General features: G+C 42.6%; 1 long non-coding RNA gene across 1 annotated transcript in view; it reads left to right on the forward strand.

Annotated features, from left to right (window-relative positions):
* Positions 1–26,674, forward strand: part of LOC118971283 (uncharacterized) — a 335,368-nt gene that overhangs the window by 93,438 nt on the left and 215,256 nt on the right. Inside the window, exon 3 of the long non-coding RNA XR_012128206.1 lies at positions 17,447–17,495. This is a non-coding gene — a long non-coding RNA (uncharacterized lncRNA). The remainder of the gene's footprint in view (positions 1–17,446; positions 17,496–26,674) is intronic.

A 26,674-nucleotide genomic window follows, 5' to 3' on the forward strand; every position in this document is an offset into this window, starting at 1 on the left:
CATGAGCAAAAGATATAAGTGCCAAGAATAGATCTTAATCTTGAAAATCAGAAAAAGAAAAAGAAAAACTTCCCCAAGAAAGAGTCAAACACATTTAATGAAAAACACGGTGACATGACACTGTAGGGTGATTTGGAACGAATGGGAAGCAGTTTATAAAAATTGCTGTAATTTCTGGTCCTTTGATAATGCCCGAGTATTTTTATCTTCTAGCTTTTAACCTTGTGACCACTCCAGCCTCTGTCACCATTATTAATAGAGCATTCCCCGTGTGCCTTATGTCACTTAATCGTCCTACTGTGCACTCCACACTCCACACACACACACCACCTAGTTTTCTTGGCTTCTGCTTCTGTTTCTAGCACATTTCAGAGCACCGTCCCCTATCAGCACATCCGTACCCTGTGCTGGCCATGCTGCCCCCTCCGAGGGCCTCTGCCCCATGCAGGGAGCCCTGGAGATGCTCTGATTCGGGCGAGCAGAAACACAGGTCATGCAACTGTGGGCTCCCTGTCCATAGAATGACGGCCACCCTGTCTGGGCCTGGGAAGAGAAGATCTGGGTGGGGTGAGGGACAACAGAGGGTACATTTGAGGAGATCGAATAGGGAAGGTGGGCTTGCAGGTCAGGAAAACAGCACAAAAAAGGCCAGGGGATGTAGGGGTTTGTCCTGTTCAGATGATTTCAGACTTAAATTGTATTCCCCTAAAGAAGTCTCATTGGACTTCCAACCCCCAGGACTTCAGAATATGATCTTATTTGGAAATGGAGTTTTTATAAAGATAATCAAATTAAAATGTGGTCCATAGGATGGGCCCTAATCCAATATCACTGGCATCTTTATAAAAAGGGGGATATTTGGACACAGAGACAGACACACACAGGGGAAATGACATGAAGAGACACAGGGAGAAGCAGAGACTGGAGTTACGTGGCCACAAGCCGAAGAACATGGGGGGCTGCCAGAGCTGAAAGAGGCAAAGAAGGCGCCTTCCCAAGCACCTTCAGAGGGACCGTGGCCCTGCTGATGCCTTGACTCCAGACTTGTGGCCTTCAGATCTGTGAGTCGAGATATTTCGTTCCTTTAATCCACTCCGTTTGTGGATCTTTACTACAGCAGCCCTCGGGAGCTGTCAGATGCCATAGTGGGGTTCTGGTGCTGGAGTGTAAGATTTGCAGAATCAAAGTCTTAAGGGCTTTGAAAGCCATGTTAAGGATGCTATATTTTACTATACAGGCAAAAATCAAATGGGAGAAAGAGTTAAATCCAATGTTGAGCCATCTAAGATGCTAAAGAGGAATAGAATGACCGGATGTGTCCAAGGAGGTGTAGTTGAAGGCGTTTGGAAGCAGTGCATTCTATATAACTGAAGTTTTCATGAGCGTAGACATTCTGATGATGGTGAGTTCGGAAGGGTATACAGTGGTGGAACAGAGCCTAGTTAAGCAGCCTTTGCCATAATTCAAGCAGTGAGGCAGTGACCATTAGAATGAGTGGGAAAAGGCGGTTTTCAGGGACATGATTTAAGACGATCTAGAGAACTTGATGACTGATAAATGGTTGGTTTTGAAAGAATCTGAACTGAAAATTTCCCAAGGAATTCAAATATCTTGGCTCGTAGATAGTGAATAACCAGAATAATGCTCAAGGAAGGCTGGATTTAGAGAACAGATAATGAGTTCAGGCTTGGACATGGTGAGTTGGAGGAGCTTGTGTGCCGTGTAGCTTCCACTGGAAACCTGAATCTTGGAGAGACTGCAGTCCAGGCAGCCTTCCTCCTAGGCCAGGGCACTTCCGGTTGCTCCCAGTGGCTGTGGGAGGAACTGTGGGCTTCTTCTCCGTGGGGGGAAGTTTTATAATAACAAGGGAGAATGCATTATACTGAAGAGCGAAAAACCATCTTTTGTATTCAGTGAACACTTCCTTTAAGCTCCAGTATTGTGAGAAAATATTAGTATATGGTAATCCTGTGGCTATTTAGAGCATATGCACTCTTTGGGATGTATATCACGAGGTATAATAAGGACAGTTTAAAGTTCCTTTTATCTTTTCTCTCAAATGTACTTCAGATACATGATAAATTAGGGTGAGGAACTAAAAGTAATGATTTCTGTGAAACCAGAACCAAAACAAGTTATAGAGCCAGATGGAAGGGTTTTTGGGTTAGGAAACAGTTTTGAACTTGAAAGCTATGAAGAACTATAAAGAACAGGGAAAATACTACCAGGCAAATTCCCAGTACACTGCATTTATAGAACTTCTGGCAACACAAGAGGACGCCTATTGTTTTTGGAGGCTTGGCTTAAATTCTCATCTGTATAACATCTTAAATTTATATTGTTTACCTTTGTTATTCACTCAGAAACTAATCAAATCTGAATGCAGTTTAGCAAGTTGAGTCGCTTGGGATACAGTATAGATTCACAGCATTCTTTTGAAAATCACTAAGAGAATTATAATATTTTACTCTGCCTTAGCATGTAAAGAAATAAGCAATAATAAGTAAAACTAATAACTAATCATACTGTGGTTTTCCTTATTGCTTCCCTTGTTGGCTTAAAGCCGCCTTCTTGGACGATGGCGAGGAAGCAGGCGGTCCGAGATCCACAACAGGGCGTTGCGACAGCCAGCCTGGCAAGGTAGATGGCTTTCCCGAGGCAGGCTTTTAAAAACTGCATGTTCTCTCCCATTGTTCAACAGCAAAGCCCGGAGAATACAGGCTCGCAGAACTCCACTGCACACAGAGGTGATGCTCGTCTGCCTGCACAGTGAAGCCATGAGGCCTCGCCTCGGAGGGAGAGGGCGGAGGTGACACGGGACACAGAGCAGAGGGCTCCCTGCTGGCCGCCGGGAGGCCCTTGGGCGCTGGGTAAAGAGGGCTGCCAGGCAGCGGGGCGTGTTCCCCGGCTTTGGCCCTGGAAGGCAGAGGCACGCTGAGCGCTGGGAACGCGGAGAGTGGACGGCGCCGGCCTCGCCCCCCACCGCTTGCAGACCGCCCGTCCCCCCACCCAATGCCCACTTAGGATTCGGGGAAGGGACCTCATTTCCGTGGAGCCGCACTGACCACGCGGTACAGGTCCTGGGCGAAGCCAAGGGGGTGTCTGAGGTCCAGCCTCCCTCATCTGCCTGGTCTCCTTGAGGCACTGCGTGGTCGCAGACGGGAGTCTGGAATTCGAACTTGCCTGGGACGCTCACCTTAGCAGGCGGCACGGTGGGCGGTCAAGGGGCAGAGAGCAAACTGCCCAGACGGCGGGCAGGCACAGGTCCCAGCTGACCCGCGAGCCTCCGTGGGCCTGAGTGAGGCCCAGTCAGCCGGGCAGTGCTGGTGGCCCTTCCCCAGCAGGTGGACGAGTGGCAGCCCAGGAACAGACTTCCGTGGGAAAGGGCATCGCCCTGAGAGCAGAGGAGGCAGAGAACCACTGACGGGATACAGTTCGTAGCCCTGCCCCCTGGGTCCCCACCACATCATAGGGAACCCGGGGAAGAGGGTACAGGAGAGACTGAGCATGCGTGTCCCAGAGATGGCACCGGCCAGAGCGGCACGTGAGTGATCCCACGGGGCTAAGTTTAAACTGGACTGTTTAATCCTTCCAGGCCTTCCAGGCCACCCTGCTTCTAACCAGAGGGTGCCAGGCCCTCTCCTCACCCTGCCTCTAACCAGAGGGTGCCAGATAACCATGAGGGAGATTGGATGGTCTAAGGGCAAAATTAAGAAGTTAGATTTTCTTGGCAAGTTTAAAAGAGTTAATACATTGCAAAAATGTAGACATTCCTGTCGCTAAGGAAGCATCCAGTAATGGGGGTGCTGCTGTCTAGTACGTAAAGCTGAGAATCGTCACCAGCCCAGAACTGTTAGCTCTATTCCATAGCCCGATAAGTGTACTAATGTTCATGGAAACCAAGAACTGTGTCACCCACTGAATGAGGGACCAGCTGTCTCTAAACCTTTAGGACCTAAGACAATTCTTTTCTGAACTATTTTCCCATAACATGTTCTAGAAGAAAGTTCACAGGCTCTGGAGTGAGGCCTGCTCCCCAGAGCCCCCAGTGGCCTGTCTGCTGTCAAAGTCACTATCATGGGCACCTGTAGAGAGAACCCAGTGACCACTTATTAGCTAAGCCTGTCTTCATCTTTATCTACCCACCCCAAGGAGACCCAAAGAGAAGGCAAAGGGCCATGCTTCCCACCCTGAGCCCCAAACCTGGGACCCTGCTTGCTGCCTGTCTTTATGGTCCTCTCCTCCACACTCACTGATACCAGCCTGGTTCGAGGAGTGGACGCTATCCCTTTATACATCACGGACACCTTTGCCCATTCCAAAGAGCTGTCTCCCTGGTGGCCTTTCTTCTGTACTTTTCCACTTGCTGTTCATTTAACTTACGAATTATGATCTAGTCTACCTGCTTATTTTATAGAAGAAGAAACACACCAGAGAAGCCAGCTAACTGTAGGATGGCAAGGACTCCGGTGGGGGTCCCCTTAATCCGTGCACAGAGAATTCCTTTGCCCAGAAGCAGCAGTTTTGGCTCATTCATATGTTTATAATATAAGGTTTGGTTTTTCAAGATATGTAGATGGGGAAACTAATATACAAGAAAAGTGAGCAGGGATACAAATAAGCAAGTTATACTCTAAGAAAAAGATGGTGAGGAAGCTCAGGACAGGCCATCCCAAAGCACCACTTGGGAGTATTGGTGATTTTGAGCTAAAGGCACCTTTAAAAAATCAGCAGGTGCAAGAAGGAGACTCTGACCCCCCTTTTCCTGAAGACAGGAGATAAAACTGCCATGTGAGAGATGCCTCCCTATACCAGGGAAAGGAATACTCTTTTTTTTCTGATTAAAAACCTTTAAAGAAATTGCAACCCACTGTTCTCCTTCCACCATCAATTTATTTCCTCTGAAAATTGAACAAGGGGAAACTGGCTGTGGCAGAAAAGATCGGTTTAGATGTATGTCAGGATTCACTGATAGGAAGACATGTTAGAAGAATTGTCAGCAGAAAGGGGTTGGGGTGGGGATCCCATTTGTAAAGCACTTTTAAAAAATGGATCACTTATAAATATATTGACTTTCTTATAGAATTTGAGAAACTCAATCAATACTTATGGGAGGAAAAAAATATTCGTACAATTGAAGACATGGAGTCTAGGCAGGGAGAAAACTGCATAGACCTTGTTAAAATAACTCTTACCTACCTTTGATTTACCAGTATATTCAGTAACGTCTCTCTGATTTCCACTCTTTGTTCAACCTGGTATATGAGCACTTGGGCCTCACCACGTCTTTAGGTCTGCATTTCTTGTGAAGACTGTCATGTACATGTAAAAATGGGTAAATAAAAATGTATATGTGTTGCTCTTTTTAATGGCTTATGTTAGTTTAATTCTTGGACCCAGCCAAAGACCCTAAGAAGGTAGAGAAGTTTTCCTCCCCAGCAATGGGCCAATCCTGAGTAGTGGAAAGAAGTTTGGAGTCAGGTAGTTTGGAATTCAAGTCTTGATTCTACCCCTTGAGATTTATAGATCTTGAATAAGTAAATTAAAGTTTTCTGAGTCTCCACTACAGCACAGATGGTGGTTAGCATTGGGGGTCAGGGGAAGGCGGCACTTATTCCTGTTCTGATAAAGCTTTCAAGGAAAAAGGGCTTTATTAGCACATGACCTCCCCCTGCCCACAGGCCTCACCAGGGAAGGGTTATTATGGGTGGACTGCAGGCAGGAGCTGCACCTGCTTTCCTCAGGCCTCCCCACCCCCTGTGACTGGCAGGTGAATGTGACCAATTCCATGGCTCAGCCCCCCTAGCCACGTTCTCTTCAGGTAGCTTCATCGGTAATGAAGGCGATACTTCAATTTCCTTCTGCCTTAACTGTTTGTTTTTTAGTTGGTTCTGATCTTTGGCCAGAAACAGGATAAGTATTTACCGAGTTTCTCTAATTCTAAGAGAGTCAATATATTTATAAGGGACCTGTTTTTTAAAAGTGCTTTACAAGTGGGATCCCCACCCCAACCCCTTTCAGCTGACAATTCTTCTGTCTAACGTGTCTTCCTATCAGTGAACCCTGACATCCATCTAAACTAACCTTTTCTGTCACAGCCTGTTTCCCCTTGTTCAATTTTCAGGGGAAATAAATTGATGGTGGAAGGAGAACAGCTGGTTGCAGCGTCTTAGGTTTTTAATCAGAAAATTCCCTGGTCTCCTTCATCCGGCCGCTTCTTATGGCATGGCTGTTTAGGTTGAACACTTAAATCTCTCTCAAACTGTCCACCACAGATTTGCAACCCAAAGGGTATGAAATTGCAAACTGGAAACATCGGTGAAGATGAAAGGTAAACTCTAAGAATAACTAAGTTAAGATCCTCCAATGTATTTTAACCCAGGCTTTATGTAGACCTAGGCAACGAGGTCTGTTTGTCCTCGGGGACTGTTGTGCTAAGGGCTCTTCCGTGCATTCCAGCATTGAGGGGAAAGCAACTGAATAACAATTATTACTGTATCATTGGGACTTTGTTCTGGAGTTATTCCTATGCCATAGTTAAAGCTAGTTTTTATGACTCATGCTACTTCCGTTTAAGTTTGTGTCTTAAATGTTTCTCATTTTTATAACACTAATGCATGCATACTCTGTCTCTGTTTAGATAAAGAGAAATAAAGAACAGGAAAAGTCCTACAATTGAGAATTAAACAGATTTCTTATTTGGATTTATCAAGCACACTGAAGCTGCTCGAATTTATGATGTAACTGTTCGCAGCCACTTTACTTTTTTACAAACCTAGTGAGAGAAGAATAGGGGAAAAAAAAAAAGTCACCCAGGACCACCATGAATTAAAAAGTCTGATGTTCTGATGTTTGCATCCTCTTAGTTTTAGCCCCTCCAACAGTCTCTGCAGATTGCAAAGTGATTTTTCTAAGCGTTAATCTGTTTACATCACTCTCTGGCCTAAACCTTCAGTGACTTCCTGTCTCCAAGAAGGTCAAATTCCAGTTTATTAGCTTTGCATGTGAAATTGTGTGGGGACTGACTTCCTGTCATCACCACACCCTCCCCCCACTTTAGAGTGTCAAAATAATTGTGCTTCGATGTGTTAGTTGTGGGGAAGGCAAACATCCTTGGTTCCTGTAGTTAGTAAAGGGTTTTGTAGGGAGAATGTGTGGGGAAGTTTTGGATGCCATGTTCCAAAGATGTCTATTAAGTATAGTTGGTTTATACTGTGATTTAAGTTTTCTATTTCTTTATTGATTTTCTGTCTAATCTATCCATGAGGGGGTGTTGAGGTCTCCAACTAATACTGTTGAATTATTTATTTTTTTCCTTCAATTCCATAAGATTTTCATTATGCATTTTGGGGTCTCTGTTGACAGGCATCTCTATATGTGTATTGTTATGTCTTTCTGATTGATTGATCTTTTTATATCGTTATAAAATATCCTTTGCCTCAAGTAACAATTTTTGTCTTAAAGCGCATTTTGTGTTGAGTATAGCCATTCCTTTTCTGTTTTGGTTTCTATCATCATGATTCACCGTTTCCGTTCCTTTTAATTTCAATCTACTTGTGTCTTCAAATCTAAATCTCTTATAGATTGCATATAGTTGGGTCATGTGTTTTTATCCATCTGTGAATCTCTGCTTTTGATTGGAGGGTTTAATCCATTCACATTTAATGTTACTGATGAAGTTGACATTGTGCCATTTTTTGTTTTTTAATATGTCTATGTCTTTGTTTCTCTCTTCCTCCATTAATGCTTTTTTTGTGTTATATAGGTATTCTTATTATGTCACTTTAATTTCCTAATTGTTTCTTCTACTATTCCCCTACATCCAGGGATGACAATTAACAACTTAATTTATATTAATCTAATTCAGTGTAATATTTCTTAATTTCAATAGTATACAAAAACTTGGACCCTATACAGCTCCCGTTCTCCCCATTTCTTTGTACCGTTTGTATCGTAAAATTGTGTCTCTTCACATTACAAATCCATCCATACAGTTTTGTAGTTGTTGCTTAATGTAGCTATCTTTAAAATCAGGTAAGAGTCACAGAACTGAAAATTAAAAACACATTTATACTGTACTTTACATTTACCTGTGTAGTTGACTTAGTAGCATTCTTTATATTTTTTGTATAGATTCCAGTTTCTGTCTAGTGTCTTTTCACTTCACCCTGTTCCTTCCAGGGCTGAAAATCCTCCCGTATTTCATTCACCTGGGGCATCCTGATCTCATCTTTGTTCCTGAAGGATTCTTTTCCCAGATATCACTGCTGCTTCTGTGCTGGTCCGGAGGCGAATGGGTCTGTGCATGAGCCCTGTAAGAGCAGAATCTGTTCCGTACATTGTGTCCTGGATGTAGGGCCCATTAGTTTTCAAAGCTAGACGTTTTGAGGGCTCGTCTTTCTGATGCAGCTCCAAAGAGCTGGGGTGCTTCCTGGGGGGCACAAACCCCTCACTCCTCAGGGAGAAGCTCTGTACCTGTGAGGTCCCTCGTGAGGGTGGGTCACAGTGCCGGGTGGTGGGGGGTTTGCTGACACTGCTTCTCTGCCTCCCCTACCCGTGTGGATGTGCTGCTTCCGTCCTGTGTTGCGGAGGAGCTATTCAGCTAGTTTTCAGGTCTCTTTCAGAGGGAGTTTTTCCATATCTAGCTGTAGGCCTGGTGGATCCAGGGGCGGGGCTGAGTTCAGCTCTTTCCACGCCACCTTCTTGAGCCACCTCTTGGGATGATTTCTGTTGATCTTTTAAGTGTATGTGGTGGTACCTTCTTTTTTTTTTTTTTTTTTTTTTTGCATGTCTCATAATTTTTTATTGTTGTTGAAAACTGGACATTTAAAATAATATAATGAAGTGACCCTGGAGTTCATGCCCCTCTCAGATCTGTTGCTATTCTTTGTGATTGTTGTCGTGGCTTGTGCATTTGTTTAGTGCTGCACGAATGCTGGAGAGTCTTTGTTCTTTGTCGTATGTGGCCACTGAGGTGCTTGGTTAGCTCTGTGGTCAGGTAAGATTGAACAGAGATGTCCTTAAATGCCTTGGACTAACCCATCTCGGGCTTCATTGAAGGACTTTGCAGGCTGCGGCATGCCTTCAGGGTTCCAGGAGTTTGCAACTCTACCTTAGCTTTTATTTCCTTGACTTGAGGTCATCCTGAGTTGAGCGATTAAGGGTCTTTTCAGGTATTTCCTGGCCATGCCCACAGCCCTGATGTCCTCTGTTTTTGTATGTGATGGTCAGTCAGCGACAGCTGCAAGACAAGATACAGGAGAGTCAAGGGAAAATGAAATTTCTTATACTCATAGGCTATATAAACAGGAGACATGGTGCACCACACAGGACCATGTCAGGAGTACTAGGTTTTGGTCAGGAAGCAGAAAAGGATTGCAAGGGGGGAATCTAGACCAGAGCCCTTGTTGGGGTTTCCTCAGGAAAAGAAAGGCAACACAGGATCAAACAGACTCGGACTGACTAATCTGAGTAATTCCGGTGGACTTGGGCTGTAGAGATGGTCGTTCGCTGCTGGTACCCGGCCCTGGGATGGTTCAGCCGAGGAATCATGCCCCCTGAGCTGCACGGCCAGACGGAGAACGTATGGCTCTGGCCTGCTCAGCCCGCCTCTCGAAGGCATGCTGCCCCTGAACCTCTGCTGGCTCCAAGGACTGGCTAGTCCCAGGAGGAGCAGTCTCTCTCCCGCCAGGAAGGCTCCTAAGATGTCAAGACATCATAATATACAGCAAATAAGAAACATGAACAATTCATCTGCATATTCATGCGGCCTGCTGAATTCCCAGACACTGCTGGAGCTTTTCACGGCTCACTATACACATCTCATTCCCCACCTTTTACTTCTAAATTTTTTGGTCAGCCTCTTGTTTGTCCCAACTGTTCCCTCTACCTTAGTTAGCTGTGCTGTTGGACAGTCACTGCTGTCTGCATCAGTACATGCCCTGGGGAAGCCTGTTTACAGGGAACAAGCTCTGAATTGTATCAAATACGATGAGTTCTACAAATGAGGCCTCCTAGGGAGTTTGTACACAGGCCAAATAATGACAGATTCCTGGGAATGGGGCTTATTTAGAAGCTCCAACCTGTTCTTACCTGCTCAATAGTTGCTGGGTTTTTGGTTTCTGCAGCTACTATAGTTGTGAGGCTGTTGGTTTTCCCGGTTGCTGTGAAGCTGGGGAGACGACAGTGAGACTAGAGTGAGTTCAAGTACTATAAAGGTTGCTATTCTTCCTGATTAGTCAGTCTTTTTCCTTCAATAAATTCCCATATCATTGCAAACTTTCAGGTAATTCCCAGAGTTCTGAAAATGGTGGTTTAAAAAAATTTTGACATTATTATTGCTTTTATGGGAAAATCGATTTCTGGGGGTTCCTTACTCTGCCATTGTGGAAATACGCTTCTTCAGACTTGTATTTTTACAGTGTGGCTGTGTTTTTTTTAGAGCCATTGCATCTTTCAGAAGATGATATTCATGTAGGGAAAGAGGATGTCTTTTTTTCAGTTGGCATATTGTTTACATACTGCTGAGTTGACCATTTCCAGAAATTACTCAGAACTCTATGATGATGTAATTGAGTTTGAGATATTAAACTGAACCTGCCTTTGGTAAGTTCATAAGAACAGACATGAGATGATTTTCTCTATTTCATTGCACTGGGTATAGCTTCTCTTCCATCTCTGCTCCTAAAGGTGAAAAATGGCCAGTCTTGTAAAACATTTCACCCTGTTCTTCAATGGAAGAGGGAACCCATTTCCAGTACAACCTACCCCAATATAACGTGTCTTACCAGTCTTCCAGAGATAATTCGCTTCAGTTTTCCAACTCATATGAGGGACTCAAACAGTAAGTATATTGAGTAAACTGGATAAAGAGGTCGTAAGTGCCAAGGAAAGTAGGAGGGCCAAAATACTGAGGTAATTCAGATTTCTACAATGTCTCTGAAATCATACCCTTAAGATCATTGCTTACCCCGTTGCTTAGGGCTGAGCCTGTGTGAAACTTCTTTCTCTCGTAACCATGTGTGTGATTCAGTCTTTACTAATAGCAAACTAGAATACTCTTAAAAATGGATAAGTCAAAATTTCAAATTAGTAGCTGAATTCCAATGAAAACTCCAGCAAGCCAGCCACATCGTGGAATTGCAATGAGAACAGAGAGTACCAAGCTGTTTGCAAGGATCTCAGGCGTGTTTGGACGTGCTTGGCTTTGTTATTTGTTTCTAATCACCCTGGGAAGTGGTGGTGGAAAATAAATCTGAGAGCAAGTGTGCCAGACAGCCCCGGGAGCCTCTGGGAACAGTCCAAGCCAGCTACGCTGCGCGGCGCCTGGTATACCTCCAGGGCACTCTGCACTGCTTCGTTCCGCTGTCATTTCACACCAGAGGGGGGCTGCTCTCTTCCACTTCAGATTTTATGTTGGTTTGGGTCCACAGATTATCTCCACCAGCATTGAAAACGCCTCCTGTGCAGTGCCTGCCAGAGAGGCATGATCGCTGGCTTGTCTTCTATCTGCACAGTGTCAGAGGGAAAATCTAATTCTGGGAGAAAAGTTCAAGGCTTGGGCTGATAGGATTAAATGATGTGATGTGAAGTCACATAGGGTTTTACCTTTTTCCCACAAAATCCGCTTTGTACAAAGTGTAAGTGTCTCGATACCTATACAGTGGCAATGTCTCTGCAGCAGAACGAAATGAGACTGCGTCCTAGTTGGTTCAAAATATTCTCCCTCTTCTTTCCTATGGCTCCTGGAACAAATGTCTTAACCTTATGAGTCTCAACGTTTCCTCATGTACGTGGTTGTTTTAAGGACCAAATTATGTTAAATGAAATCATTTCTGAAAGTCATTAGCTTTGCTGCTGGCACATATTGGGCCCTTGATAAAAGTTGCTGTGAATCGCGATCTGATCTGTATCGAGCGTCCCTGCTCCCCTCCTTGGATCCCCTAAATGGCAGTGGAAATCCTTTTCTAAATCACCTTTGTAATTGCAGGGTTACAAAATGGCCTTATTTACCACTAGTTGTTGTGTTTAGGAAATATAATCTTTCCTCCAGCCCTGTGGAGAAATAGGAAGAGTAGAAGTGAACATATATCCAAAATATATTAAGTTTTAAGGTCTGAGTGAGATGAATCGTGACTGGTATCTGGCTTGTACTATGGAGAGTGCCTGGGTCGCGGGAGATGGTTGCAGAGTCATCAGATGGGCTGGTACCGGGCGTTGCTGATGGGGAGGAACCTCCTCCCTGCGGATTCCAACTTGCCCTGTGGAAGGAATTCCCTGGGGGTAACGCTCGTGGTTTATCCTAACCCCTGTGTCTCAGCCCACCCTCTCCCGCAGTTTTCTCAAGGTGATTTGTGAGTTTAGAAAGATGAATTTTGCATATGTAGCCTAAGTTTTTCCTCTTCTTTGGCTGTGCCTGTAGAAAGTGCACATTCTGTCATGATGTTCCACTCTGGACTCTGCCCCTGTTGGGGAGCTTGGTAGCCTGGTGACTGGGTAGTAACTCTGTTTAATTTGGGGATACAGTATTAGGAAGCTATGCTTATTGAACACCTAAGCAACATCTCCAAAGTCCATTAAGAATAAAATTGGTATTTTGTTTTCCTCCTAAGTCCTGCTTCTCTCAAACATTTCAGAAGTTGGGAGGGGAAAAGCTGATAGCTTTCTGACACCCCAGTATACATCTGACCCACGTATCTGCCGATGTGCCAGCCTCTATCTGCACAACAGCAGGATCTCAGTCTACCGCTCTCACTGTATCGTCCAGTCATTTTCACATATTTCCGAGACATGCTCAGAATGTCCACACTCTAGATGTAGTTCTCATTGGTGACCGGTTTTCATATTCTTAAGTCCTGGCTCCGAAGTACCCAGAATCACTGGCTGCCAAGGCCCAGGACTGCCGCTTGGCCTCATGGGGGCGCTAGAGTACTCCAGGCAAACTATCCCCAGGGCTCCTCAAGCCACTGCTGAGCTGCAGAAGTGTTACACGGCCTGGGCAATAGCGGGAAGGATGGCCTCTTCCCCACTTCGGTGCCTCGACTTCTATACAAAAATCAAAGCCCCAGAGAACTTCTTCTTGAGCCCAATATTTTACAGAATCTTTCATGCAAAAGAGTTTAACCATTTTTGGATCCTTCCCCACTCACCTCAGGGGCTTACGCATAGAATGCGAGTTCTCTGAGAGCAGACCGCTGCGTCCCCACCGGGCTCCTCCTTTCTCAGGGGTGGGCTCCAGCCCAAAGCCCTTCTCCTATTGCACTTACCAAACAGAAGCTCCTGCGCGTATAACTTGCTGCAAATGGACACGTGGGGTTGGTGTTGGGTGAGGGTTGATGGATGTTGTCCTGGTGATGTAACATGATTTTTATTTTAGCTTGTGTTTGTTGAACCATAGATTATGTATTTTTTGTTGTTATTTCTTCTCAGTGTTTCTCTAAACACTATTGGATGTATAATGCTATTACAGAACACAGGTTGTTATATCTCTGTCTACAACCTGTTATACATTGTTATTCATGGATATAAAGAGGCATAATATGTAATTTGGTTTTCTGTGTTAATAGTTTCTTAGTCAAGTGTCTTTTCATGAACATTATCTTTCAAAAATGATAATGTTGCCCTTTTATTTATATTTTTTAATAAAAAGTAAAAACAAAAAAACAGACCCACATCAGAACAGTGACTCAGTCCCACACAGAGGGCCCATGAACCACCACTGGCCCGCGTGATGTCCTGGCCCTTTGAACACCAACCAACCGAGTTACCCGCATTGTGGAAATTAGCATGAGTCCCCAGACCTCTTGTTTCTATACATTCTATGGTGTCTTTTAAAAAGTGAGTATGCTTAACATTGACACAATAAATGTTGGAGCTTTAAAAAAAAATGATAATGTTGATTTCATCAGGAGGTGGCTGGTGAGTGGGTTGCAAAACCCATTCCTGCCTCCTAGTTTCATGCAGGTGTTTGGGAGCAGCCCAAGCCTCGGGTTTTTGATCCCCAAAGAATCAGAGACTAAACATTGCCCCTTCTTTTTTCTCCACTGGCTGACTTCCTTTGATTCATGAAATTGGTCTCTTGTGAGTCTGAGAGCTTGTTTTGAGATGGCTGTGTACGTACGTGGGAGTAAGGGTGAGAGACGCAAGCAGGGCAGTGAAGAGATAGCGTGGCCAGAATGTCTGCAGCAGTTTCCTCTGCTTGTGTTTCCCATTGCCATGGAAAATGGCTAAAATGGTCATTGCAAACTAACCCTACCCCAAACCTTTGCTACATACAAAGAAAGTAATTTTTGAGTAAAATGTAACACACAAGAGAGAACATCAATCCTAAAGAATGCTCCCATTTTCTAGTAGCTTTTAAAGTGGCAACTAAAAGTATTCTTTTCCAATTGCTTACATGTTTTGCATTGAAAATATCCTGGAAAACAAAATCACTGGAATATAAAAATGTAGAAATGTGTTCTTTACCATTGCAATAGTACAACTTCATGAGTGTAACATGTATTTAGCCTTCTCCCCTAACTCTTTGTTTTGTTTGTTTGTTTTGCCTGGAATTTAAATAGGGGCAGTGAAGAGCCCAGGGAAACAGGAACCAGAATATCTCCAGTAATGGAAACGGGGGAAGGGGCAATCACTGGTTGATGAATAGGGTTTTGAGGTGCTTCTCGAGTAAGGTATCAATTACCAAGTTAGGAATATACCAACACATCCTTGGTTTTATTACAGCTGGTGTTTGAGCTAGTAAATATTAATTAAGTCCTTATGATGAGTAAGTCATTCCACTGAGCCCTGTGGCGGATGCAGAGATGTTCAAATGCAGTCAGTGTCTAGAAAAAGATCACTGTCCAAAACAAAGAGTCATATGTGAACCAGGGAATAAAAATATGCATCTAAGTTTTTCTTCTATTGTATTGATATATTATGATATGTAATAGAGATTATGATTTTATTATAGATGTGTAAGTTATTTCAAAGTATTGCATTAGTAACTGATGAATACATAGTGAAAATAGCAAGTGGAGGAGATGTGAGAGAGGAAGCCACCACTGCCTTCTGGGATGAGTTAGACATTCTGGTAAGGGCCAACATTACTCAGTACTTACCATGTGCCAGGCAGTATTCTAAGGACTTTACGTGGGTTAACTCATTTTATCCACATGAGAACTGTAAGAGGAAGAAGCAATTACTATCATTTCATTTTGCACATGAGGAAGCTGAGGCCAGTGCAGTGGAGTAATTTGCTAGGTAGTGGAAAAGACAGAATTTGAATTGTGTCCCGTAACTCCAGGGGCCATGCCCCGCGTGATCGCTCGTGACTCTGTATGAAGGATTTCCGTTGCTGATCCTTCAAATTCATGTGACCTGGATACAGACAAGCAGTTTGCTTCTAAAACAACTATGAATATGAAAAACACAGGACAAGAAACGCATTATCTGAAATGGTTTTACATATATCATTCTTTGAAAAGCAATGGCCAGCCAGGGTTGTCGGGTTATTTATGACGATTGCCCCATTCCTTTTCCCTTTACTATAGTTAAGAGCTACCGGAGAGAAGAATGCCTGCGTAATCTCTTTTGTATGGTTAGAGCTTAGGAACATCTCAGCAACAAAAGATAATACCAAATTGTCAAATTTGAGATGATGCTTTTCCTGAGATGGCGGGGGAAGGAAGGAAGGAAGAAAAAAGAGGTCAGTGAGAAGCAAGGGCAGTGAACAAGGAGATGAGGGGCTGGGAGACTGGGTGAGGTACGGGCTAGAGGAGACCAAGGGAGGATGACCCCTAAATCCCATTCTTGTCAGAGGAATTTCGGGATGAAGGGTATCTAAAAGACCAATTTTAAGATCGGAGCGATGCCACACCCTTCTAATATGAAATGCTAAATAAAATTTCTGTTGCTCGTAATGATCATACGTGGTTTTCTACGAACGTAGTATTTGTTCTGACTTCTCTAAAACCGGTAAAAGGTGTGAGTTCACATTTCAGCCGACACAGTGAAACCCTGAGACAGCGCATGTGGAAGCAGAAGCACAAGCTGTGGGAATCGCGAGTTCAAGTCCCACTCAGATCAGGCAGGGCGTGAAACTCACTGAAGTTGTGTGACCTTCAGTGGACACAGTTGTCCCAGTTCCAAGAGATTATTAGTTTAAGTTGGTTAACGATTTTATTTTCAGTTATGATCAATTGTCAGACCGTGCATTTTCCCACGTGGCTTGAGGATGATGTAATTTCCCTCGCAAACCTCTTTCAATTGCCACGCCCTTCAGCTGTCTTCCCAGTGCACACACGTTCTGTTTTAGAGTTCTCATAACTTGACAGTAGAGATGTCATTAATTTACCAGTTACAAGCAGTTCTTACCTAGAGCTATCCTTGCTCTGATTATAAACGTGGTGTTTTACTCCCAGCCTTTTTCTGTGGTGCCAGTCAGAACCCCTGCTCTACTGTTAGCCATGCTAACGGTTCTCTAATGCTCTCGGTGGTTCTCATCTTTAATTCCTCAGAGGTGCAAAGGATCACTTGCATGTCTCGGTTCTTTATCAGAAAGGGTCTCTCACAGATCCAGTCAGAACTACCGATGAGTCAAAATCTTCTCAGGCCCTTTAACATCTCTCCTCCTTCTGAGCCATGTATCCTCTCTGCAACTCAGCCCCGAGAAGGGAGTTCCAGGCAGCCTCATCTCTTTCTTTCACATATTCAGGACAGTGGTGGTCGAGAGGAAAAAGCTTTGTGTGGGGGGCTTGGGGGCTAAGATTCGGGTTCTGGCTTCAGTTTATGCATCTATAAAATAGTGGCCTGAACACCTGTTCTGGTAAGGAGTAAACAGAATACTGTGGGGCAGCACATTGGAAATTATAAATGGTGGGCGTTATTGCAAAAAAATGATAAAAATATTTCAGTGAAGACATTTTTCTGGATTGAACAGATACCTATCTCTTTCTCATCTTAAATCTTTTGCTGTTGGAAACTGGATAGTGGGGGGAATCTTAGCTCCTTGGCAAGTGAGTTGACCTGGGGTGCATTTCACCCTTCTTTGCCACTTGTGAGAAGACTCAGAATCTTTGCATTTTTACTGAGATGGTTGAAAAAAAATGGATTTGCACAGTGATAAGTGATGATGGAGTTCTGAGAGCGTGAAGCCTAGCAGAAGGTAACTGGCCTTTGTAGTGTTAACAACTACAGCAATTTTTCCTTCTTCCTTATTCTCTGCATAAAATGTAGATAAAATGTGATTTTATTTAAATTAATATGAATAAATTTTGTGGAAAAACTGTATTGTTCTAGTTATAAGAATTTATTTGTAGGAAATTTATATCTCTTGAAATGGGATGTTAATAGCCAGTTAATCATGGAAATATTAGCAAGTGATAGAATTGGTCTGATTTATATACCTGTACAATTCTTTGGAGTTCACAGAATTTTTAAAATTAAATTTTCTTTCCACATTTAGGAATCTTCTGACATCTTCAACTGCTCTGTGAAGTCCACTGTAATATTCTGTAAGTAATGTGATGTCCCACCTTTTTTTGGGAGACTATCTTGTTCTGCACTCGCCACATCCAGGTGTCCTCACGCTTTCCACGTTTAGACATAGCGGGTGAGTGTCCCATGCTCGTAAGGTAAATGCACGGACAGCGCTCAGTTACTCATGGCGATGAAGCGGCCTAATAGGGAAGTTGTGGCCCGCGCAGGGTTAGCGACGAATCAGTTGCTTCTGTTTCTTTATGAAAGGTTTCTTGTCGGAGGTACAATTTCAAGGGTCGCTTCCACAGCCCATTTACACGTTTTCAAAGTCAAGTGAAAAGGTAGATGTAATTATCACGTGAATAAATACTCAATAGTTTTGTGTATGAATAGTGTACTTGTCATTATGCAAAGTGTCTAGAAACACTGGTCCTAACTAGTGAATTTGCAGTGGAGGAATAAGAGGGTTGAAGGCAGATGGCAGATGGCAGTAGGATGCCTTTGTGACTGAAGTAAAATTTTCTCTCTTTTCTACTTTTTCACTTTGTAGAGCTATGAGACAAGATTCCTTTTCTCCTAGCATAAAAAGGAAAATATTCAGACATATGGGTCACAAAGCTATTTATGCTCAAAATATTTCCTCAAAGCCATGATCAAAATCTCTCTGGCATTATGAGGCCCTGGAGGAGCTCAGAGCATGCCCTTCTGATTAGGGCCGTGTCCCGGGGGCCCTGCCACCCTCCCACCACCTGGCGGAAGTGCGGCCTTCGCACAGGGTGAGCGGCACTAGCTGGCCGCCGCTTCTTTACTAAGTCGAGTCAGTCACGTGTGGGCAGCCACAGGGGGCTCGGGCGCGCAGAACACCGGCTGGGCGGAGTTTTCCACTAGCTGTTTGGTTTGGCCTGGTCCATGTGATGTCTTGCCAGAGCTGCAATCTCCAGTCAGAAGTCCCTCATTCCCAGATGGGGGATATTCCTCATGCTGCTGCTTTGCTATAAACCTGGTGGGATGTCTGTTGGCCAGACCAAAGTATCAAGAAGCCAGATTTTCCCCTGTGATGAACGTGTCTGAGTGGATGGTAGTTGTTCTAGGGTTATGGTGTTGGCCAGATTTATCCACTGAAATAATGAGAAACTCATAAATGTAGCACAGAAAAGTCCTCCACTTATAATAATGGAGTCCGTGACGATTCCGGTTTGGCAGCCAAAGTAAAACATAATGTATGGTACAAGATGTTACCTTAGCAAGGGAATTTTGTGTTTAGGTCTGTAGCCTTGCAAAGTGGGCAGAATGTTCTTCTGTGAAGCCAGAACGGCACACGGGCACACAGGGCTGTGCCAAGGGTGTGGTGATCCTGGCCCAGACCTCCGCACGCGGCTCTCCTGTCTGCTCAACCCTCCCTCACATCTGTGAGGATGGAGTGGTTTTTATATTTTAGTCCTGGGTCCAGATCTCCCTTTTTTTTTTTTATGCACTCTGTGTATGGAAAGTGAAGTCAGTAGATATTTAAGTGTTATTTTACCTAATGTTGTACTGGGCATATATCTTATTATTGTGCAAAGTAAGCCCACAGGCCGTATGTGTACAGCTTGAAATTTTCAGTGAACACACTCATATTTCTACAACCCATGTCAGGAAACAGAGCAATTATCACCCCAAGGTGCCCCTCCTCTTGTGCCCCTCACAGTCACTACCCACTCCCTCTCCATAAATAATCTCATTCAGACTTTTGAGCTTTATATAAATGGAATCCTACAGTATAATGAATCCTCTTTTGGGGGTCTGGTTTTGTTCAAGATTAAGTTTTGGGGATGCATCCATTTTATTGAAAATTACAGTAGTTTGTGATTTTTCATAGATTGCCTTCCATCGTATGTGTAAAGCAAAATTATTGATCTCTTCTATTCCGAACGGATATTTGTATTGTTCCCAGTTTTGATCTATTATAACTAATGCTACTGTGATCAAGTGTATATAATTTTTTAGAGAACATTTATGTGCATATTTCTGTTAGGCATTGAACTAAAGGTAGAATGGTTGGGTCATTGGATATGTGCTTTTCCGCTGTAGAAGATATTACTGAAAAGTTTTCCAAAATGGTTGTATTACTTCATGCTCCAATCAGCAATATATAAGAATTCCAATTCTCTTGGCCACAGACAGGTCTTACTGTTGTCAATCTTTCCCACTTCAGCCATTTGTAGTTGTGAGGTGGTAATGTTTCCCTGATGACTGACGTGGTTGTGCACTTTTCCATGTGTTTCATAGTCATTTGTACATGTGCCCATCACCTTGTCAAAGATTTTTTTAAAGTTTTCCATGGGTTTTCTTTTTCTTATTGAGTTATAGGTGTTCTTTGATTATTTGGAATCGAATCCTTTGTTGATTGTATCTCCTACCATTCCGTGTCTTTCTACTGTCATTAATTTTGTCTTTTGATTAAGAGGTGATTAGTGTTTTATTGGTGAGTGTGTGTGTGTGCGTGTGCACATCCTAAGAAATCTTTGTCTATTCCAAGGACATGAATATATTCTTTTATATTATTTTCTAGGAGCTTTATCCTTTTATCTTTCATAATTATAACTAAAGTTCACCCAGATGATTTTTGAACATGAGGTAAGGTAAAAGATTATTTTTTCTCAAATGGAAACCAGTTGATTCAAAATCATATATTTGGATAGCTGAACTTGCCCTCACTGCCGTTTAGCATCATCTTGACATAGACCAAGTGTTTTTATGAGTGTCTCTGAACAATCTATCTGTTCTCTTCCATTGGCTTGTTTATCTTTTTGCCATTACTGATTTCTTTTAAGTACTGTCACTTTACAATTTTATACTTTCCTATATTGTTCTCCAAATTTGTTCTTAATTTTTGGAGGGGGGAGTTATTCTTGTCCTTTCCATGTAAGTGTTAGAATCAGCTTGTCAATTTTCATGAAAACTTGCTGAGATTTTTGGGGTGTGGCATTTCATTTATGGATTAACATGGAGAGAACAGACATGTGTACAAAATTCCAATCCCTGAACATTAATTTTTCCTCTATTTATTCGATCTTCCTTAATGTCTCTTAAGAACATTTTTTTTCATTTTTCTATAAAGTCACATGTCTTTTGTTAGATTCATCCCTGGGTGTTTGGTATTGTTCGATGATTGTCATAGGCTGGGTCTTTCAGAAGCAGATGAGAAAACGTTTGGTGTGCAGGCTATTTCATTAGGGATCAGTACTTGTGGAAAGCAGGGATTGAAAGCAGCTCTGGGCAGAGAAAGAGGTCAAGCTGTGCGGCAAGTCTGACAAAACCTCCCCCAACCCCACAAGGCGCCGCTCATACCTTCGTTGGGTGAGAATGGTCAGACCCTCCCACTCCTGCAGCGAGCAGTCCCTGGGTGCGGGCTCCTCCAGGAAGTCGTGCTCTGGGTGACTGGCTCTTCACAGCTGAGACAGAACTTGAAGAAGCTGGAGCAATAAAGCCTTCTGTGGACCAGGATCGGGTGGTGCATCTCTTTGTCCATCTCGGTCTGCCCACTGCGGGGTGCCCGTCACTGACTACCTCTTACGCTGCTCAAATCCACTTCATGCCCATTCTGGCAACAGCTCTTCCAGGACTCTGCTGCGCCATCTTCCTGGGGAAGCAGCAGCGGAAGGTAGTAGGAAGCCCGATAGTCCCCGTTGCTGCAGGTGGTATTGGGTCACAATTGATACTCACTGCCCCTGCCTCCCACTGTCCCTCTAGATTTCCCTGGACCTCAGCACTACCTCGGCTCATCTGAATGACTTCCCCTGAGAGGTCTGAGCTCCTAATCTCTATGTGCCTTTTTTCTTCCTGACTGGTTTCTTTAGGGTAGATATTTCATCAGCAGCATCATTACGATCATCTGCTATGTTATAGTTACTGCATTAAGTGCTTTACACATATTGTATCTTTTAATATTCTCAACAATCAGACCTACCTGTGAGGTAGTGTTTATGTGTCCATATTAAAGCTGTGCTATACTGATGCACAAAGATTTAAGAAACTTACTGCAGATCTCAAAAGTGGTAGCAGAGTTGGGATTCAAATTCAACTCAAAATCTGTGCTTTTAATCACTATGCTGTATTAATTTTAGTCCTCTGCCCTCTTCTCCTAAAATTAATTAACATTGGTTAAGAAGAAAAGAGGTCAAGTCTCCCATTAGGGAGCATATATTTTTGCTTGAAATATGCTTATAAACCAGATTTATAAGCTTCAGACATGAAAACTTTTAGATCTTCAGTTCATACCCATGGATTTTTGGGCTTGAGCTTTGTGAAAATACACGCTACAGAAAATTTCTGCAAGTCCAGCAGAAATCAACTTTATGGGGACAGACTGGGTAGAAAAATTAATGGAGAGTATAAAGCCACTGCAGACTCCTCGGATTACTAGTGGATTTGAAAATGAACAGGTATTTGCATGAACAGTAGCTTGACTGCTTATTATACTTGGCTCTCTTCTCCGGTCACATTACATGATGGAACCCGCTGAATCAGAAATTGGGTCTCTATGGGGAGAAGTGGGTGACCACAATTCCCTACTAGTTACTACTTCTACAGGCTAGATACTCCAACATCCCCTGGAATCACTTTGGAAATCAACCAGAACTCAAGATTTCTTGTGGAAGTTTGCAGAATGCTTACCGACAGAGCAAATACTGCTGATCTATCTAAAGCTGTCCGAGACTTCTTATCCTGACTTTCAGATGACCTTCGGGATCGAAGTCCTTTGTCTTGCACAGTACTGCTCGCTGTTCTTACCTCGAACGTGCCTCCGTGACGCTCGCCTTTGCTCTTAGGAGCATTGCTATCTGAAATTCTACTGTCTGTACACCTCTGGGACCTGGTCTTCATCCATCGTGTCTCTTTCACATAGAAACTTAGATGTTGGTAATAGCTGCATTAATGAAGAAAGGGCTTGATAAATCTGTTTCCCATTATTTAGGTTAGCACGAGCCCATTCCTTAGAGTCTAGCTTCTTTGAAGTGAATTTGACTTCCGGACCGTGTGCTCTTAGCACGTAGAGAGGGGAGCCAGCCAGAGAGAAGTGTGCCAGCTTTGCAGGAAACGCCACTGGCTTAGCCTTCTTGGAGATGGCCAGCATGGCTGGGAGGCAGAGGACTGCCAGGCGGGCTTGGGGAGACAGGCCTGCCAGGCGGCCCTACGAGACAGCCCTCTGAGGCAGCAGTGCTTCCTGTCTGGATGGAGCTGTAGTTGATGCTCTCCTGTTGCGCCCTGGTGCCTGGCAGCCATCACTCGCTGATCCCACAGCTGCAGGCCCAACAGGGGCAAGCACCTGGGGGCATGGCTGCTGGCTTTTGAAAGGACCTGGAAATCTCTAGTTGCCTCTCGGAACAATTTAATTCTAAGCCCACGAGGTATGGTCCTATCCAGTTCCTTTGGTGAGCATATGAGGATTATTCACCTAAGGGTCGGAATGCAATGTGGGGTCCTTTATTCCACACACAGGTGGTGTCTTTGTAGAGGTTCGGGAAATACGAAAATGTCTGCATGACTCGTTAAAACATATTCTTTGGGGAAAAAAAAAAACCACAAAAGGTTATTTTCCTTTATGAGAAAATCAGTACATGGCTGCCAGAAATCAAGGCAGTTTGATTCTCCCCAGATTCTCTCCGTGAGTCAGGGCTGGGTTCTTGCCAGCAGGACCGTCGTGTTTTTGGATAGCTCCCTGTGCATTACTGAGTGATCCGATGGGGGCAATATATTTTATTTACTGTTTCTTCTCCCAATGAAAAATCAAACAAGTATTTGTATGGTTTTACCTAAATCTGACTTCCTACCAGCAAATCAGGAATATAACATATTTTGTTGCTGAAACTGGCCTTTCAATTCTATCAATGCCAGTGTTCTTTGTCTTGAAATTTCCTTAGCCATCCAAAATCTCCTTTGAAGTAAACATTCATAATGTTGACAATACAAATTGATTTTTCATGTCTAATTTACTGGACTTTAAGTAAAACTTCAAGCTCTTAAATGGTTGTTACAGCCTTTCATGGTAATAAAATCATAAAAAACTTTGTGAAATACAATCTCAATTCTTTCACTGTTACATAGTTACTTTTTCCTCTCATTAGTGGGAAATTTTTCTTTCATTGAATAAAGAATAAAGAATTATTCTTTCAAAGAATAAAGAATAAATTTCTTTATTCTTTCATTGTGTGTGTGGTATAATTACTTCCCTCTTCAGGTCTTACATAAGTTACCTGTTTGTAGGACAGCTTGGCCTCTTCCCCTCCATGCAGTTGAATTATCCCCTTTTCCCTATCATTTCCCTGCTCGCTATCCACACACGCTCCCAGCTGCTTAGACAATGGTTTTAACACTGTTCTCAGTTTTCTACTGGTCCAGATTCAATACGGTCAGCGAGTTTTCCCTGACGTAATATCTGGGTATGCCAGGACTGTGATCATATATGCCCTGCAGGAATTTTAGGGGAAGCATTGCTGCCATTATATGGGGCAAAGAAAGGGTTTCAAAGGTTTCAATGGGAAACCTTATGAAATGGTTTGTTTATATAACAATGGCAACTTACTGAGTATTTGCTACATGTCAGACACAAGCAAATGCTTCTTTAAGATAACTGATATCTTAAATAAGATCAATGAACAAGATAAGACTGCAGTGAAGACTCTTCTGTTCAGTGGGTATTATCGTTTCCAACCTCAAATGAAGGACCTGGAAAATCACTGCAGTGGGACCTGATGGCCTTAATGTTCCTCACAGTTTGACTGAACTTTAGACTCTAGCTCTTGACCTCCTTTTGATCTCACAGCACTTTTGTGACAAAAACTTGTACTTCTAAATTCTTTGTCTGCCCCTTTGAGATACAAATCTTTTGCAAGCCTCTTGCCAGCTTTGCAATCCAGGGATCACTTTCTCACGATGCTGGGAAGCCGTCTCTTTGAAACAGAATCATCAAAGTAGTACCACCATCTCCTAGTTTCTGTGGGAAAGTAGGAACCTGAGTTTGGCAGTTTTATTTATTTTAAAAATAAATAAATAAAATAAGATCATAAATAAAAAAAAATAAATGAATCATAAACATATGGGTTAAGATTTCCATGGAACATAAACAGAAGCACAAAGGAAGGACAGAGTAAAAAGGTTGTAGAGTTAGGAATATATATTGGCTTTTTAAAAAACTAAAAACATCTGAAACCTAAGCCCTAAATGCCTTCAGGTTAGTTTACCCATACTCATTTTATAATGTGGATTTTGATGATGAAGCAGTGATTTTTTCAAAACATGTCTAGCATACAAATAAATAATATATCTTTATACAGAGTTTTCTGTCTGAAATCTTTAGTAAGTTTTGAATATGAAACATGAAGAGATCACATGACAATGATCTTATTTAAGGCTTTGTCTTTATATTTCCTACTCAAGATAAACCCATATATTCAGTACAGCTTTCTTTTTTCTTTTTCTTTTTTTAGCAATGAGAGAATGGAACAGATATTGTTTTAAACAACTGGAACTGAATGAGGTTATTATTATTTTTAAAGAAAAGACATTATTAAGTATATTAAGTATGAGAATAAAATTTTTAAAAATCTGTTATCCTAATGATTAGATTGAAGTGTTACTCTTTTCTTTTTTAAAAAAAACTTTATTTTCATAGAGCTTTTTCAGGTTTACAACAAAATTGAGAGGGAGGTATGGAGATTTCCCCTGTGCTCCCTGCCGTCCCACTCGGGATTAGCCTTCTGCTTTATCAACATCACTCACCAGAATGGTACATTTTTAACCAAGAATGAACCTACATTGATGCACTGTAATCACGCAAAGGTCATAGTTGCCATTACAGTTCGCTCTTGGTATTGGGACAAATGTAAGATGACATATGTCTGTCACTATAATACAGACGGTGTCACTGCCCTAAAAACCCTCTGTGTTCGTCCTGTTCATCTCTCTCCTCCCACCCTTGGCAACCACGGATCTTTTAATTTTTTCCGTAATTTTGCCTTTTCCAGAATGTCGTATCCTTAGATTCATACATACGTAGCCTTTTCAGATAGGCTTCTTCCGCTTAGTGGCAGGCATTTAAGGTTCCTCCATGTGTTTTCATGGTTTGATAGCTTCGTTCTCTTTAGTGCTGAAAAATATCCCATTGTCTGGAGGTCCCACACTTTGTTCATCCATTCACTGAGGGATGATGTCTTGGTTGCTTCCAAGTTTTAGCAATTGTGATACATCTTCTATAAATATCCCTGTGCAGGTTTTGGTGGGGACACGAGTTTTCAGCTCCTTCAGATAAATACTAAGAACTGTGATTGCTGGATCAGTTATTAGTTTGTATATATGTTTAGAGTTTGGTATATTTTTTATAAGAAAATGCCAAACTGTCTTCCAAGGTGGCTATCCCATTTTGGTTTCAAGCAGCAATGAATGAGAGTTCCTCCTGTCCCACACCCTTACCAGCATGGGGCAGTGCCAGTGTTCTGGACTGTGGCCATTCTGTTAGGCAGGTAGTGGTATTCATTGTTTTAATTTGCATTTCCCTGATGACAGATGATGTGGAGCATCTTTTCACATGCTTATTTGCCATGTGTATATCTTCTCTTAGTGAGATCTCTATGAAGGTCTTTGGCTCATTTTTAAATCTAATTATTTGCTTATTTATTGTTACACTTTAAGAATTCTTTATATATTTTGTATATTCACAAAATAACTTCCTGGGAATTTGGTTGGGGTTGCATTAACTCTAGAGAAGAGTTGGCAAGAACTAACAGCTTGACAATATTGAGTCTTTCTATCCATGAACATGAACTATTTCTTCATCTATTTTAGTTCTTCTTTTATTTCACTCATCAGAATCTTATACTCTTTGACATACAGATTTTGTACATATTTTATCAAAGCATTCATTTCCTGGAGTGCTGATATAAACGGTATCGTGTTTTTAACTTCAATTTCTCTTGCTTATTGCTGGTATATAGGACAGTGATGGGCTTTGGCAAATCAACCTTGTATCCTGCAGCCTTGTTAGTATCACTTACTAGTTTCAGGAGTTTTCTTGTTGATTCTTTCTTATTTTCTACATAGTTGATCATGTCACCTGTGAACAAAATCAGTTTTACTTCTTCCTTCTCAATCTATATACTTTTTAATTCTTTTTCTGGTCTTATTGCACTAGTTAAAACTTCCAGTGTAGTGTTGAAAAGGAGAGGTGAGAGTTGAA

This window comes from Manis javanica, chromosome 1, assembly GCF_040802235.1.
Source record: "Manis javanica isolate MJ-LG chromosome 1, MJ_LKY, whole genome shotgun sequence".
Lineage (NCBI taxonomy): Eukaryota > Metazoa > Chordata > Mammalia > Pholidota > Manidae > Manis > Manis javanica.